The 18553-nt window shown below is 41.5% G+C and overlaps 1 protein-coding gene across 1 annotated transcript in view; it reads right to left on the bottom strand.

The window, feature by feature from the left end:
* The window catches only part of LOC136866310 (paired box protein Pax-6), a 653040-nt gene that overhangs the window by 214307 nt on the left and 420180 nt on the right, over positions 1–18553 (bottom strand). The gene's annotated exons all lie outside the window — the stretch shown is intronic.

Below are 18553 nucleotides of genomic sequence, written 5' to 3'. Positions count from 1 at the left end.
TTACACTAGTCCTAACCAATACCCAAGATTAATCACTTATGGAAACCATTCCTAAGGGATTTCATTTCAGATTAGTAACCAAATTTTACCAATAAGTTCTAGAAAGTTTAGATGTGTTTTTTTGGTTAGATTGCTTTTAGACAAAATTTGGATCGAAGTTAATTTATGTATTGTACATCTTTTAGATGGTACCTTGAATGAACTCGTGACCTACTTTAAAGTATCTGCTCTCTGGTAAATCTTTTTTAACATAATATTCCTTGCTGATACGTTATAAAACTCCCTCCTTTAACCATGCTACTGGATATTTCCAACATTTTTCTTGAGATTATAATATCTCCTTAACTTGTATAGTCTAGTGGCAGCGTCTACAGAGTCATTTCAAAGTCCTTTTATTATAGAGACTTAAGGCGAAAGATAAACTGTCTTCTATTCACCACAGTCCCATCCGTAAGCATGTCTTCTTAATAAATGGGCATTCTCAATTATTCTTGTTTATTACTCATTTCTTATGATGCTCATCATCAATAAATGTATCTTCTTCTGAACTATTACTGTAGAAAGATACGTTAAATTATGGGTAAAGAGACCGGATTCACGCACACAGTAACCCAAAAGAAATTATCGCCAAGGAAGGTCAGATTCATGGTTTAATTCTGATGTACGCATCTAAAATCTGATAAATTTAGTCGATTTTGGGCATCGTTTATGTCAGAAAATTTATGTGGTATCCCTGTTGTCACCGAATACTGAAACATCAAATTATTTGTGACTTCTGATTAAAACAAATAGAACTGATGAAATAAACAGCGCTTTCTGAATACTTCATACTACTATTGCTGCCATGAATTTAGTATGATCTCTTCAAAAATTCATGGTACAGGTTAATTGTCCGACTCTGCCACGAATTTAAGTTGGATTTGGGGGTCTAGAACGGTTAACTCAACCTCACGAACACAACTCAGAAGAGAAGCAGCTTAAAATCCCATTCCTAATCACTGGAAGTGATTTTTTTGGCGTTCCCCCGCTTAAATTCTAGGTGAATATATTATCTAACATTGAGACCTAGCCCAGTGTTATAGACACCATGGATACTTAACTAATTTCACATGTACTAAGGACAGGGGGCCTTTGACAATGATGTTCTAGCATATTTACATCGAGCAGTGCAGCAGAAACAACTACAACAACAACATGCACTTGAATACTTAGCCCTTCTAGTTTAAGGCAAGTTGGAATATCCTATTTCGTCAAAATTGCCAAATTTATGTAACTGTATCGTTGAAATCTTCGCACCTAGCACCCTTCAATTTGTAGTGCTGTTTTGGCATTTCTTGTTAGTTCACTGTACCAAAATAAGTGATTTTGATGGTTCGAGTCCACCTTAGTGGTATAGTGGTTAGTGTGATTAGTTACCAACCCCGGAGGCCCGAGCTCATTTCCCGCCTCTCCTACGAAATTTGAAAAATGGTACGAGGGTCAAAAGCGACACACAAACAGCGTTATCAATAGCAGAGTAGTGCATGTGGTGTGATCATAAAGTATTGTTAGACTACGGCTCCATGCCTAAATGGTTACCGTGCTGGCCTTTGGTCACAGGGGTCCCGGGTTCGATTCCCGGCAGGGTCCGGAATTTTAACCATAATTGGTTAATTTCGCTGGCACGGGGGCTGTGTGTGTGTGTGCATCGTTTTTATCATCATTTCATCCTAATCATGAAGCGAAGATCGCCTACGGGAGTCAAATCGAAAGACCTGCATCTGGTGAGCCGAACTTGTCCTCGGACACTCTCGGCACTAAAAGCCATACACCATTTCATTTCATTGTTAGACTTTTTTCGTTTTGAAATCTGCCTATCTTCGCACCTACACAGTATGTCTTATGTCGACGATGGGGTAGGAAAGGCCGAAGAGTGAGAAGGAAGTGGCCATGGTCTTAATTTTCATTTGTCTGGTGCCAAAAATGGGAATCCACGGAAAATCCTCTTGAAGGCTATCTGCACGGGGGCTCGAACCTACCATCTCCTGGATACAAACTCAGAGCTGGACGTCCCTAATCGTACCACCAACTCGCCTGGTATTATAGTTATACTGCCCTCTCCTTGGCTGAATTATCATAGTAGTTGCCTTCAGTTCAGAGGGCCCCGAGTTCGATTCCCGGCTGGATCAGAGATTTTAACCTTAAACGGTTATTTCCTCTTGTTCGGGGACAGGGTGCTGTAATGTACGCAACATTCCTAAAACTCACACATCACACACAACATTATCCCCCACAAGAAAAACACGCAGTTCCCATCCACGGCAGATGCTGCCCACCCTCGTTGGAAGGTCTGCCTTACAAAGTCTGTACCAGGAGAGCCGAACATGCCCTCGGATACTACCGGAACTAAAAGCCATACAATAAATAAATAAGTATTGTTAGGCTAAGTAAAATTTCAGAGTGCGAAAAATAAGCTTATTTATATACGTGTTATCTATTTGTGGCCAGGCTTTCAGACGGGTGAGGCGCTGGCCTTCTGACCCCCAACTTGGCAGGTTCAATCTTGACTAAGTCCGGTGCTACTTGAAGGTGCTCAAATACGTTAGCCTCGTGTCGATAGATTTACTGGCACATAAAAGAAATCCTGCGGGACTAAATTCTTGTACCTCGGCGTCTCCGAAAACCGCAAAATTTATTAGTTGGACGTAATGCCAATAACATTATTATTGTCCATTTGTGGATTATGAAAACTGCTAGGGCAGGTAATAATTGTCTATTAGAACAAAACAGTCATAGTAGTACAGATAATCCACCTGATATCCATCTCTAGTAGGGAATCGAAGCGATCGGCCTCCTAACCAGTTCATTTGAACAATATTTCTTTTATCTGTTGTTTAAGTGCAGGCGGGATTTGTGTTATGGATTTTTTTTGTACTATTTGCTTTACCTCGCACCGACACATATAGGTCTTATAGCGACGATGGGATAGGAAAGGTCTAGGCATGGGGAAGAAGCGGCCTGGTCTTAATTAAGGTACAGGCCCACCATTTGTCTGGTGTGAAAATAGGAAACCACGGGAAACCATCTTCAGGGCTGCCGAGAGTGTGCTTAGAACCCACTATCTCACGGATGGAAGCTCACAGCTGCGCGTCCATAACAGCACGGCCAACTTGCCCGGTAAACTTGAAAGTCAACCATCAGTTGAATACTTTCTTTCATATTTTATTGGAAAATAAAATCCAGCACAGCGTATTTAAGGCCAAGGAGTGGTCATTTAAATTTAAGAATTTCGTTTTTAAGTCCGTATTACCCGAGAATAATAGATAAGTAAAATTTAAAATCCACATTTTTCAATACTAATATTAAACCAAATAAATTGAGAATCTTCCTAATCCAAGTAGAACTCAAGACTTTCAAGATTCCATCTTGACTAAAATAATTAAGAATCGTTCTGATTGTGACAGAGAAAATATATATGTGGTTCGACCTTTGTATAACATTTCATTTATGACAAGACTTTTTATTTATTTGAGAATCTACAGTTCTAAGTCGAATTCAGTACTTTCAAAGTTCTAACTTGAGTGAAAAGGATTATATTGTGTTAAGTATCTTTCTAATCGTGACTTCAAGATTTTGAAATTGTGATTATTTGAAGTTTTATTCTCCGGATACTTTTAGGGGCATCATAAGTCCCATATTAAGAGTGTTTATATGTGCATTGATATAATGATGATATGTATATTTACGATTGCCTGTTGTCATATTTGGTTGAAGATGACGCTCACCAGCGTCGAAACTACTTCCAAGTAAATGTTATAGCTTACTTGGTTTAATATTAGTATTGAAAAGGTGGATTTTTAATTTTACTTATCTATTATTCAGGGAGTGGTCTGTAACAATATCCAAAGCATTTTTCTGCCCAGAGTCCGCTAGTGTCTGGATAATCATGTCCGGGATGTTTTAATTCTCAGGAAGTCTAGCGTCTCCCTCTTGAGCCAACCAGATCTTCAGTGCATAGTTCATACGAGGGCTGTTAATAAAGTAGTGGGAACGTATTCCCGACAGTCGCTGGAGATCGGGGATGGGCAAATAAGAAATGGGAGCGGTCAGGTGGCGCTGTTGTCAATGTGTAGTGTGAAGTTTTGACGGGCATCCAGTTGGAAGTGTTGTTGCTGTGTGGCGTTGAAGTGAAGAGTGTCGATTTCACCGCTCTAAAGCATGTTTTCAAACGGTGATCAGCGTTCGTGGATTAAAATCGAGGATGCGCGAGGTAAAAAAGCATCGCAATGTTATCGAGGATTATGTGAAACCTGTGTCGAGAATGCATTACCGTATAGGATGGTTGCACGATGGATCAGGGCGTTTCATGCGGATCGGAATGAGACTGCGAATTTGCATTGCGAAGGTCGGCCGTCCATTCATCAAGATCTGATTGACATTGTGAGTGGTCTCGTTTCCGTAGATCATCGATGGACTATCCGAGAATTTTCCGTAGAGATTGGTTTCAGTCATCACATACTGACGAAATGTCTCAACATGAGGAAAATTGCGTCCCGTTGGGTTCCACATCAAGTCACCGACGTAGAGAAATTGTACTGGTTGGCGTCCACCCGGACACATGCCGCATCGAAGGAGACGCAATTCTGTAGTGTATTTTCGCCATTGATGTGACGTGGGCACGAGCCTACGAGCCTTATTTAAAGCGTCAATCGAATGAATGGCGTCACCCAGGTTCACCACGTCTACACAAATTTCTACAAGAATTCATTGGGGTGAAACATATACTGACTGTGGCACACGACGACGAGGGTGCTATGGTTAACCATGCTGTGCCTAGGGGAAAACTCGTCAGCGGTTACTACAAGTACTATTGCTGACTCTGAAGCGACATCTGCATCCAGCCATGGGGCGCAAACTTCCACGTTTCTTGCGAGACGATCACCCTGTCGTGCGACATGACAACGCACGTTGTCATGTCGCAAACATTGTCAAGCTCTTATTGCAACGGTGGCATTGGGAGGTCTTGGAACACCCTCCGTACTCAACAGACATGAGTCCTTGTGACTTCGACCTGTTTCCGATGATTAAGGAACCCCTCCAAGTCCGCTGATTTTCTGACGTGGCATCTACTCCGCGCAGTAAGGCGCTCCATCGCTATCATCATCAGAGAACGCCTTGCCAACGGTCCCCAACGACTTCCCGATATTTGACAAAAGGCAATAGACTTTGCGGGTGACTAAACTGAAGGAATATACTGCAGTTGTACTTGTTAGTCCATTAAATATTACTTTCTATCAATATTGCCACTAGTTACTTTATTTACAGCCGTCGTATATGGCCTTCTCGCGCACTAATCGAGGCTGCTGTTAATTTCCCTCGAATCTTACAGGGGGATCAATCACCACACCCGTATCTTTAGCTCGGTCAAATGACAACAATATCATCTCATCTTGTGGATCCATTTGTGGAAACATCTAACTTCTTCACAGACCTCTAAGTGTTGTTTGTGTAGGCTTCCAGCAATCTGTATGCGAACTGTATTGTGCCGATTTATTTTCATCAGCTCTACCTTACGACAGAACCCTAACACATGAGGTAGGCTAAGGTTTCGAACTCGTCACGTCTTCTGAAAGTGGATGTATCCTTCCAGAGAAGGGATCGAATTTGAATGAAATTACAGTTCATTTTAATTGCTTCTGCCCGCATGAAATACCACTCTTATTACTGATCTAAGCGTTTCCTCACTTCCAGTGGGAAAAGAATATTACTCACTCTTGGCTGGTAAAGTGCATCAGTTTCTAAAGGAATCTTCGCGCAGTATTTTTTGTATGAGCGTGGGAGAGGGTTTTCGAGATGTTCAACTTGCTCTTTATTAAGCGGCAACCGTTGAAGGCAATGGGTGATTACAGTACTGAGCTCTCTAGTGGCTTCGATATATGGGCTTCTCACACACAAATATTTATATGCTGAATGAAAGCCTCCCAGAAAATTCCATGTCCTGTAAGACTGCGTAGTGCATACCGGGGCGTCAGCGGGTAATCCAATAATTTCTTTAACGGAACTCCTTATTGTTTTATCAACTCCAGCAAGAAATGTCATTGTTAATGTAATTGTTAGTTGGTGCACAGTGGAATGGGTAGATCATCTGTGGTGAAATATATTGGTTAAGTATATGTAGCTTCTGTCCGCCTCTGTGGTGTAGTGGTTAGCGTGATTAGCTGCCACCCCCGGAGGTCCGAGTTCGATTCCCGGCTCTGCCACGAAATTTGCAAAGTGGTACGAGGGCTGGAACGGGGTCCACTCAGCCTCGGGAGGTCAACTGAGTAGAGGTGGGTTCGATTCCCACCTCAGCCATCCTGGAAGTGGTTTTCCGTGGTTTCCCACTTCTCCTCCAGGCAAATGCCGGGATGGTACCTAACTTAAGGCCACGGCCGCTTCCTTCCCTATTCCTTGTCTATCCCTCCCAATCTTCCCCATCCCCCTACAAGGCCCCTGTTCACCATAGCAGGTGAGGCCGCCTGGGCGAGGTACTGGTCATACTCCCCAGTTGTATCCCCCGATCAAGAGTCTGAAGCACCAGGACACTGCCCTTGAGGCGGTAGAGGTGGGATCCCTCGCTGAGTCTGAGGGAAAAGCCGAACCTGGAGGGTAAACAGATGATGATGATGATATGTAGCTTCTGATCCTGAATGGCAAAGGGCAAACTAACTAGCTGGTTCCTTGTGTGCTGATTGATTACTGCAGAAGGATGATATTTAATTTCGTCTTAAAATGTTATCACAAAATACTGCATTGTTTCATTCGGTGAAATGCACTCGATGGTATCCCCATCCACAGCTGACCTCTGCATATCAATTGGGACTTACATTTCATAGTATTTATTTGAAGTCCGATCTTGACTGAAGAAATTGTTACTAAACATGTAAGATCTTCAGTTGCAGTATATTCCTTCAGTTTAGTCACCTTTTGCTAAATATCGGGAAGTCGTTGAGGACCGTTGGCAAGGCGTTCTCTGATGATGGTAGCGACGGAGCGCCTTACTGCGCGGAGTAGATGCCACGTCAGAAAATCAGCGGACTTGGAGGGGTTCCTTAAACATCGGAAACAGGTCAAAGTCACAAGGACTCATGTCTGGTGAGTACGGAGGGTGTTCCAAGACAGTCCCAATGCCACCGTTAAGGGAAGGTTGTACCTTGTATACCCACAATGTTAAATTTAACACAGAAGCACCAGATCATCGGCAACAGCTACTTCTGTTTCATTTAGTTCTCTCAAAACATGATTGACTGCTAAATTGACTAGTATAAGAGAGAGAGAAAGAGAGAGGGAGGCACCTTGAGCTATGCCTTTCTTGATGTGATTTGACTTGTTCTATTTGTTAATTTGTATGTTGATTGAATTTTCCTTTTTATAATTAGAGTTCTAATTTTTGGTGAATCAAGAATAGTGCTGGGAGTTCGTTCTATGTGGTTTTGGGATACATTATAGAGTGCTTTAGAGACGTCTAGGAAAACAATGCACCAGTCCCTCATTTTAATATTTGAATCTTTTATACAGCTGTTTACAATAGATGAATTGATGGAAGTTCTCGGACAAGGTACAAAACCATTATGATTTGGAATCAGTTCAACATATTTTTTTCGAGCATTTTATCTATCACCCTTTCAACATTTATCCGTAATATAGAATGTTATGTTATATTCTGGACATTTTTCGGATCATCACCTTTATGAGTTAATTTTGTTCTACCATGCCTAAAACATGATACGACATATCACCAACGGACCATGTAATTTACAATGTATTGAGGTCTTAATTTACTTTTAACCTTACTCATCTTTCACACAAGTTGTGTCTATTCGAATGCATTAAAAATGTCATCTCTAGTTATGACAATTTTCTTAGTTTCGACAGCATTGGTCTTGCACACTTCATCGTATTTATAAAACAAGTGTACACTGTTAGTACCACACAGACTGCTATAGGCCTAACACTCAGAAACAGTCGACAGACTAAGGTCTACTAGAGATGGGGAAGACATTGTCTCCCTCGCCATATTTCTTCGATTATAAAGGTAATGATACTGCGCGTACTCAGTCATATGTATTTTTTTCTGTATGGCTTTCCTTTTTTAATAGCCTGTCTAGGATTTTAAAATATTTTGATAGTATTTTACTGACGGATGATGTGACACTTTACAGCTATTCACTGCTTCCTTGTCCGACTCGTTGGCTGAATGGTCAGCGTACTGGCCTTCGGTTCAGAGGGTCCCGGGTTCGATTCCCGGCCGGATCGGGGATTTTAACCTTCATTGGTTAATTCCAATGGCCCGGGGGCTGGGTGTTTGTGCTGTCCCCAACATCCCTGCAACTCACATACCACACATAACACTATCCTCTACTACAATAACACGCAGTTACCTACACATAGCAGATGCCGCCCACCCTCATCGGAGGGTTTGCCTTACAAGGGCTGTACTCGGCTAGAAATAGCCACACGAAATTATTATTATCATTATTATTATTATTATTATTATTATTATTATTATTATTATTATTATTACTGCTTCCTTGAGAAATACTCTTGATCTTCAGATGAATCCAAAGAGACAAATCCTTCGAATCTACTTTACTATTCTTATATTCATTGTTGACGTCATGTGGGAGATCTAAGACATTTTGACACAGATGTTTTATGGGTGGTATTCCTGGGATTCCTCAAAGACGACGTTTGACGGAGTTGATTGATGATGTTTCGGTGAACTTCAGGGTGAGGTCGAACCAGGGGGTGATTGATTCTTTTGAAAATCCCTCCATATAACTCAAATTTCTTCAGTGATTGAGCTAAATTGTTCAGGATTTTATCTGTTATATTGGATTCAGTGATGGCTTTTGTTTCACCAAGTGAATTGTTTGTGTTATTTGGAACTTCATTGTGGCAACGAATGATGTGAATATGTATCGTGGTATAATTCTTGTAACATTATTTGCATTCTATGAGTGTTCGAGGATTTCCCGATGAGCCTGATGGTTCGTTTTTCATTCTAAGACGTTACATTAAGTCAGTGATGACAATGCAAAGGCCAGTCTGCTTTATTTTAGTGTTATGAAATTATATTATTATATGTGTGATGAGTCTGCCTCTGTGGTGTAGTGGTTAGTACGATTATCCGCCACCCCTGGAGGTCCGGGTTCGATTCCCGGCTCTGCCACGAAATTTGAAAAGTGGTACTCAGCCTCGGGAGGTCAACTGAGTAGAGGTTGCTTCGATTCCCACCTCAGCCATCCTGGAAATGGTTTTCCGTGGTTTGTCACTTCTCCTCCAGGCCAATGCCGGGATGGTACCTAACTTATGGCCACGGCCACTTCCTTCCCTCTTCCTCGTCTATCCCTTCCAAACTTCCCATCCCCCCGCAAGGCCCCTGTTCAGCATAGCAGGTAAAGCCGCCTGGGCGAGGTACTGATCATCCTCCCCAGTTGAATCCCCGCCGACCCAGAGTCTGAAGCTCCAGGACACTGCCCTTGAGGCGGTAGAGGTGGGACCCCTCGCTGAGTCCGAGGGAAAAGCCAATCCTGGAGGGTAAACAGATTAAGAAATAATATGGGTGATGAACGAACCGAAACAATCACTGGTTTGGAAAAGTAATACTAAAATATAATTTGAAATAAAGGAATTATGAAGACTGAATTAAATATTATTACATATATAACCCAGTATAATAGTCTTGACTATATATACCGGAAATATACAATTGGTACAAACGTGTAATCAGCTGCTGTTGTTAATAGTTGGTGCGAGCACTACGTAGGTGGCGTTAAATTTCAGAATGTTGTCTTTGAAAGGCACCAACAATAAGCCATATAATCAATATAGACAATTCAGGATATAAACAATATGACTTAGCATTTAGGGCACAAATGTTACTGAATATTTGAGTTAAAATTCGTGTAAATACATCTCAGGCACTTCAAATAACACTATCATACTTATAAAACGGATTAAAGTGTCACAAATCCTGCCAATGAACCATTAACGACGCACAATTTAGCACTTCCAATGTCGATACTTCATAAGATGAATCCACGGCCTCCGTACACTTTCACTTTACGATGTAAATATTTACGTAATATGAATAAGCAATAACGTCCGACTCATTGCCTAAATGGTCGGCGTTGAAATCTTCGGCTCAGAGGATCCCGGGTTCGATTCCTGGCCGGTCGGGGATTTTAACCTTCATAGGTTAACTCCAATGGCCCGGGGACTGGGTGTTTGTGTTTGTCCCAACAATTTTCCTCTTCATATTCAGACAAAACACTACACTGCCAACCATCACAGAAACACGCCATAGTGACTACATCCCTCCATACAGGGTTAGCGTCATGAAGGGCATCCGGCCGTAAAACAGGGCCAAGTAATATATGTTTGTGACAAAATTCGCATTCGCGACCCCGCACATGTGGGAAAAGCGGTAGAGGAAGAAGCAGAAGAATAAACAATAACAGCCGAGCTAAATGAAAGTACCTCTGAAAACGGAGTGAGCACAGTGGGATAGTAAAATATTATAATTATTCTTTAATTATCAGTTTTCTTTTTTTAAATGTTTGTATTGTTTCATTGCTATAAAGGTACGCATTTTGCGTGTAATGTTTTCTTCAAAACTGTTTACAAATGTAAACATATTATACAATCCTCTCCCCCGAAAAATGTCATGGGGCTACAGCGCTGATAGTCCTTGGCTTACCAAGCGACCGCTGCTCAGCCCCGAAGGCCTGTAGATTACAAGAATATGCGTGGTCAGCGCGACGAATGCTCTTGGCTTTCTAGACCGGAGCCGCTATCTCACCGTCAGATAGCTCCTCAATTATTCCCACGTAGGCCGACTGGACTTCGAACCAGCCCTCAGATTCAAGTTTCGGAAAACCTGACCTGATCGGGAATCGAACCCGGGGCCTTCACTTAAGAGGCAAAATTACTACCAGTAGTCTGCAGAGGTGGCACAAACAAGTCTTACACGAATTTTCCCACAAACATTTAGGTGACTTTTTTTTTTTTTTTTTTTTTTGGAGGAAAATCTAAGAATATCTCTTTTCTACTTTTAGATTTCGGCTTCCCGTAAGTGCAAACAGCGTGCAGTTACCACTCCAAGGAGACACCAAGAGGTTATAAAAACCATCTCGTGATGCATTGATCAAGTGCACACACCCACTAGTATTCAAGACATATCTTGCGGAAGAGATAGCCAACTGAGAAACTTAGCAAATATTTTAGCAAAAGAAAATGCGAGAAAGCGTACTCGTATCTTGACGACGCGAACAAGCGTGCAGCGAATAACTTCAAAAGAATCCAGTGCATGGCAGCCATGTTTTCCGCCTCATCGAGTTTCTTCGGCAAGAGAAAGGAGAAAAAGTTGAGGAACTTGAAAGAGAGGGGAATCTTATAAGAGAGGGGGAAGAGAGTGAATGTATAAAGGACCAAGTTATGACGTAGTTACCATATAGAAACGTACAGTCAAACACAAAATCCTCCCACCAACAGTGCAAATAGGCAGTCGGGGTGACAATTGCTTTAAATTCCGTCAAAACTTCCGTACACCGAGTGGATCAGCTGCCCCTATTTCTTTGTATTTGTGCAACCCGCAGTTTATTATCAAACGCGAAATCATCTCCCCTGCCGTCTTACAATAAGTTACTGTGTAGGTACATGGCTTGAAATACATGTACTGTATTTGTTGCTAATAAAACAGCAATACGGAGGTAGTCTTGATTGTCTGAATGAATGAACGAATGAATGAATACATAGAACCGTGTCACGTACATAAAAGGATTGCTCCGTGCTGATCAGAAACTAGGCTGACACTGACATGTTACTGTATAAGAGAAATTAAATGCATTAGAGGCCGTGGTGGTTAACGGCCAGCGCTGAGTTTTGTGTCCGAAAATTCAACCCGGTGTGGGCAGAATATTTTTCTGCATTAATTTCAGTTCCATGGGAGCGTCAATAAGACAGATTGAATCTAATTTCAATCGCCTATCACATTCATCGTACTCTTCAATATTTGCTTGTTCAAATTATATGCAATGGCCTATAAGGCGATATGTGGGTTGCTCCCAATTGCATCATTTATCCACAGCTTCTTCATTACCATTTGAGTACCCCAAACAGGTGGTTGCCTTCCAAATGACATCGTTCCTCTAAGACGTCTTTCAGCTCTTCGAAACGTATGCGCAGTTGGTAGTCTTCGTCCAGGAAATCATTCTAGGTGCAAGGGGCATGCTTCGCATGCATTACGTCTTGGTTCTCTGTTGAGTTGGCCCTAATATATCCATGAACACATCACTCGAATACAGAGTGGTTTTCTATACAAGAACTATGACTGGAATATGCGGACAAGTTTTCCTTGCTGAAAACACCACAGTGTGAAGAATCATATCTCTTTCAAGCACAAACAGTTGCAATCATTCCCTATGCGTAGAGTATGCACCTGTTACATGGTTAAATGAGTCTAGCATAATGTTGCGTTTGCCCGTAGTTGATGCTTATGTGGCGATATTTTTTATGTGTACTTCAATTATTATTATTACTTCCTTGTAAGGGTATCTGAGACTTCAGAAAAGTCAAGACATCACAAATGATACCTACCCGAGTACGAAAAAAAAAAAGGAGTGAAGAAGGGTTTAAATCTTCACTGCTGTGATAAATCATATCTTCGGTGCGTAATTTCACTCAGCTCCTTCAAGAGTACAAGTTCAAGCATTGTGACTCTGTATTCACTGAGCTCGATAGCTGCACTCGCTTAAGTGCGGCCAGTATCCAGTAATCGGGAGATAATGGGTTCGAGCCCCACTGTCGGCAGCCCTGAATATGGTTTTCCGTTGTTTCCCATTTTCACACAAGCTGCTTACTTCCACTTCCTAGGCCTTTCCTATCCCATCGTCGCCATAAGACCTATCTGTGTCTGTGCGACGTAAAGCAAATAGCAAAGAAACAAACAAACTATGTATTCATGAGGAGAGCGAATGACCTCGCATCGAGAATTGACTGATGTGTTAAAGCCTTATGGCCCGATTTTAAGATGTTATTAACACTCTACCGATAGTAATTACGTGGCGTAAACTATTACACCCGCTGTACAGGGTTTTCGTGCCATATATTATAAAATAATCTTAAAAACACGTTACTGTCGATTTCTATGTTATGAGACTGTACAATATGGCGGCGAATTTGCGTGTCTGTAATTGGTCCAAACCTATCTTGTCTTCTGATAACATGACTGCCTTTTTATATACAGAAGAAGACGGTCTTTTTGAGTAATAAGGTAGGCAGTTCCCCGGTGACAGCTATAGGGGGGGATACGGTTTGTACCGTACAGCAACATTTCGTGAAAATGATTAGAGAATCAGACTCTGCTCTACATAAAAGAATACAGTGTTTTTGAAATGGGCCTCACTTACTGTTCCTTGTACGGTTTTTACAGTGTAGGGGGAAGCTTGTATCAAGCTATGTATACATTAAATTCCTGCAAGATGTTCCGTAAGATACAACTACGAGACATTTAATCGAAATCGACCTTCAACCTATTAGGTCGTGTTACTTACATGTTGTACGTGTTGAAGAGATGTTAAGCACAGAACAAAAATGGCCAACCGGCTAATAGGTTGAAAATCGATTTCAATTACAATGCGGTCGTAAAAATTCAATATTCATTGATTTGGCCCACAACGGGCGACTTGTACGCACTCTACAGTGTGATGGCAGTAGTGCCAGCTTCGATCCTTTCCAACAAAACAAAGATGATCTAGGCCACCATAGCTCAATGGTAGAGCAGCCGACGCGAAATCGGGAGGTTGTGGGTTAGAAACCCACTGGTGTCCAGTCGGCCATTTTTATTCTGTACTTTACATCTACATCAACACGTACTACATGAACGTAACACGACCTAATAGCTTGAAAGTCGATTTCGACTACAATGTGGTCGTGAAAATTCGATGTTCGTTCAGAGACATTTACTGTAATTCCTATCAAGTTGCATATGTTCAAGAAAAATAGGTTCAGCTGATTCACCCGGCATATTCTAGTTGATCTTATACACATTACGTTTCTTGTTATTGTTTATTTATTTGGGAGTGGAGAACATTTTATCATCAACCTCACATAGTGTAGCCAACCTTCTCGGTGCTAGTGTTTTTTTTGTGTGTTTGGAAACTGTTCCCTACCACAAAGATTTCAAGGTGCTATTACGTGGAGTTGTGAACGCTCTTAGAGAGAGAGAGAGAAGACATCATTATTAAGACAGCCCTAATTGTGATTCGGAGGCACTGGGTTTGATTACAATCTCCTTCAAACGAATGTCAATCTTGGTAGCAGGGTATGAACTGATTCACTCAGCTCATATCTCTATCTGTGGATCAGTGATAGAGTTTCCGCCTTCGGATCTGAGAATCACCAGTTCAAACCGGGCAGACGTAGTCGGACTTCTTAAGAGTGGAAAACAGTCCATTCAACACACCATGCCGTACCATGTCAACATACAAAAGATGTCTGGATATTCATCCGGTGTTCACTCGACAAAAATAATGAAGACTCAGCCATAGGTCGCTCAACAGAGATCCGGATTCTCTGTCATCTGTTAGAATAAAATGGAACGTTAAATTGACAAGCAGGCTAGCCTAAATTGAGTGAAATAAAAAAATGCCTACACAGGGTAGCTGAGGCCATGGATTGCATTTATCTTACTCAGCTTACTGAGATCAGACGAGAAGTTCTACAAGGGCAATAAATAAAGTGTGCGACGTAAAGCAACTATCAAAATAAATAAATAAATAAATAAATAAATAAATAAATAAATAAATAAATAAATAAATAAATAAATAAATAAATCAGTGGCAATATTGATAGAACGCAATATTTAATGAACTAACAAGTACAATTACATTACATTCTTTTAATGTAGTCACCCGCATAGTCTATTACCTTTTTCTAAATGTCGGGAAGCCGTTGGGGACCCTTGGCAAGGCGTTCTCTGTTGATAACAGCGACGGAGAGTCCTACTGTGCGGAGTATAGATGACATGTCAGGAAATCGGCGGCCTGGGAAACAGATCTGGTGAGTACGGAGGATATTCGAAGACCTCTCAATATCAATCTTATCTTGAGGAATGGACGGCTGATATGTGCGGTGCAAATCCGCAGTCTCATACCGACCAGCATTAAACGCCTTGACCCATCGTGCAACCGTCCTATACGGTAATGCATTCTCGCCACAGGCTGCACGTAATCCCCGATAACATTCTGATGCATTTTTGCCACGGACAATCTCGATTTTAATCCACGAACGCTGATCACCTTTTGAAAACATGCTTTAGAGCGGTGAAATCGTCACTCTTCACTTCAACGCCACACAGCAACAACACTCCCAAGTTGGATGATCGTCAAATGCACACTACTGTACACATCGACAACAGCGCCACTTACCACTCCCATATCCTATTTGCGAATACCCGATCTCCTGCGAGTGTCTGGACTACGTTGCTACTACTTTATTTAGCATACAGTCCTCGTATGGTGTGAGAAGCATCGATTCCAGGTGCGAATCCTCAACAATACATTAACGCTGGATCACGTTTTGCTCCAATGTGTTGTGGACATCTGGCTGGGCAGTAGTTTTCATAACTGGTTTAGAGTCCCGTAAGAGATGTTTCAGCTATGAGTTGAGTTCTGAGAGTGCTCCCTGAAATGCAGCTGGTAGAATTTCGGACAGTATGCTTCTATTTCTGCGGCATGAAACTAAAAGACTATCAGTCCAAGAATTCTAGATCGTAAAGCTACTAATTAGAACGTCATCACGTTGTTCCTTTGTTTCTTTGCGGTGTTTAATTTGCTTTTTTTATTTTGCTATTTGCTTTAAGTCGCACCGACACAGATAGGTCTTATGGCGACGATGGGACAAGAAAGGCTTAGCAATGGAAAAGAAGTGGCCATGGCCTTAATTAAGGTGTGAAAATGGGAAACCACGTAAAACCATCTTGAGGGCTGCAGACAGTGGGGTTCGAATCCACTATCTCCCGGATGCGAGCTCACAGCTGCGTGTTCCTAACCGTACGGCCAACTCGCCAAGTGGATAATTTGCTCAATTAATTGGAGGTAGTATCGAGAATAAAGTGAACACCCCGTGGAATCATCTGATAATTACGGGTAGTGTAATCGAAAAACCACGGCCACGGAAGTTGACTTATATGTCGGCCATGAATGGCATTTTAAGAAATTTTGTCTCCCTCATATGTTCTGGAGACAGTGCAACCTGTCACAGGCTCTAAATCCAATATTTTTTATGTGAATTAGGAATAGAAACCTAGATAACCGAAAAGGAAGATATTTTCACCCCTAGACCACTGTGGTGATGTGAGTGAATTTTAGCGGCCACTCCGAAATTATCTTCGCAATTACAACCATCCCCACATCACCCTTCCTCAGCCAAGAAGTGTGATGGTACCTTCTTTTAAGAAAATAATTCTCACTAACAATTAATACCAGACTAGGTTTTCTCATTCAAGAAAATCTACGGAGCTTTCTTTTTAAGGAGAGAACTGGGCGTTTCCAGGTTCAAAGCCTGCTGACCAACAGTGTCTATCTTTCTTGAGAGAGTACTGACCATAATGCGATTACTACAACTATCTGGAGGTTAAAATTCTGCTGACCAACTTCAAAAGCACTGAGAATCACATGGTAATCCTGGCTCATTCCAAAACCAGTCCTGTTGACAAGTATTGCAACTTGTGGTACCAGCAACTTCCTAGTTGTTGGGTCAACCTTAGTTTAGTCCATAGAAATGCCTTATGAAGGAGATATCCAGGATTTAATCTTTTTGGGATAGGTCTATATATTAATTTCAGGTCAGCCATTTTAAGACCATTTCAATGTTTTTCCTTTTAGCATTTGTTCTGTTTATTCGTTTATTTCTCTTTCAAGGAGATATACAGGGTGGTCGGAAATAACATAAACCGGCTATGTAAGCGTAAGAGGGTTGGTCACCCTGATAAATAACTTGAAAAAGTAATTCGATATCTCAAGGCGTTGTCATTCTACCAGCTGCTGAAATTAGCCAATCAGATCACTTCGCGGGCGAATTCAAATGGACTTTACGAGGCGGTGTTGCTAAATCTGCAAGAGGCTCAAGGCCGGCTTGAAAGCACCAACGGACGAAGCGGAGGCGGGACAGGTTTCTCTCCGGGTACTTTTTTTTTCCCTGCCATGTTTCATTTGAGCGACACTCCAATATCATTTCATTTCGGCAGCCGGGATAATTCGTTGCCTCGCTACTAGTAGAGGCTTCATTCATTCCATTCTTGACCCGGTAGAATGACTGGAAACAGGCTGAGGGTTTTCGTTTAATTTAGGCCTAATGTATATACCGAGCGAGCTGGCCGTGCGGTTAGGATCGCGTAGCTGTGCGCTACAATCCGGAAATCGTGGGTTCGAATCTCACCATCGATAGCCTTGAATATGCTTTTCCGTTTCCTACCAGGCAAATACTATGTGTTACCTTAATTAAGGCCACAGCTGCTACCTCCCAATCCTAGTCCTTTCCCATCCTGACATCACCGACAACCTTCGATCAGATGGTTGAGGCGCTGGCTTTCTGAGCCCAAGTTGGCAGATTCGACCCTGGCTCAGTTTGGTGGTATTTCAAGGTGCTTAAATACATCAGCCTCGTGTTGGTAGATTTATTTACACGTAAAATAACTCCTGAAGAACAAAATTCCAGTATCTGGGCGTTTCCGGGAACCTTCGAAATAGTTAGTTGGACGTAAACGTAAATGCAGTTAAAATTATTATAACTTTTGATGTATCAGTGCAACGTTAAACCACCAACTTAATAATAATAATAATAATAATAATAATAATAATAATAATAATAATAATAATAATAATAATAATTGGAAAGTATAATGAGACGCTAGCGCAACTTGAAAATGACACCCCCCTGTGATAGTCACTCACACGCAAATTGCCAACAGTTATGCATGCTGTTACAATTAAAGAGCTACTTTCTTTGTCAAATAAGGGCCGATTACACAAACCCTCGTACACACAGGCTGTCTGTTTTTTTTTGTTTTCTTTGTTTTTGTTTTTTCCGGAGATCAAGATACCAAAGTTTGAACGAAATCGATGATCCCACAGCTACAGGTTCCCATTGCCAGAATCATATTAAACACTGACAATATCACCGAAATTACTAAACCAAGACAGTGGTCCATGTTATTACTAAACTTAAGAATAAATCTTTGAAAAATAGATTTACGAAACGAAATCAAATCTATCGGGCGTGATAGTCGAATGGCTTCTCAACAAGATAGTCGTGGTTTGAATCCCAGACAATACATGGTGGATTTTACAATTGAAAAGTCATGTCTCGGTTGTAAAGATTCCACGTGAAACCAGAGGCCGTAGCCCAGGTCGTGATATCATCAGTTGAAAGAAACAAAGAAAAAGAAATATCTCTCATGCTCGCTTTGCAATCAAAACTTTAGCCAAAGAGAGACCATAAAGTCGTCTTTCACTGCAATAACTCAATGGAC

Source organism: Anabrus simplex, chromosome 3 (assembly GCF_040414725.1).
Source record: "Anabrus simplex isolate iqAnaSimp1 chromosome 3, ASM4041472v1, whole genome shotgun sequence".
NCBI classification, from domain to species: domain Eukaryota; kingdom Metazoa; phylum Arthropoda; class Insecta; order Orthoptera; family Tettigoniidae; genus Anabrus; species Anabrus simplex.
Note: the sequence above shows the minus strand (reverse complement) of the source record. Positions and strands in the feature narration are given on the sequence as shown.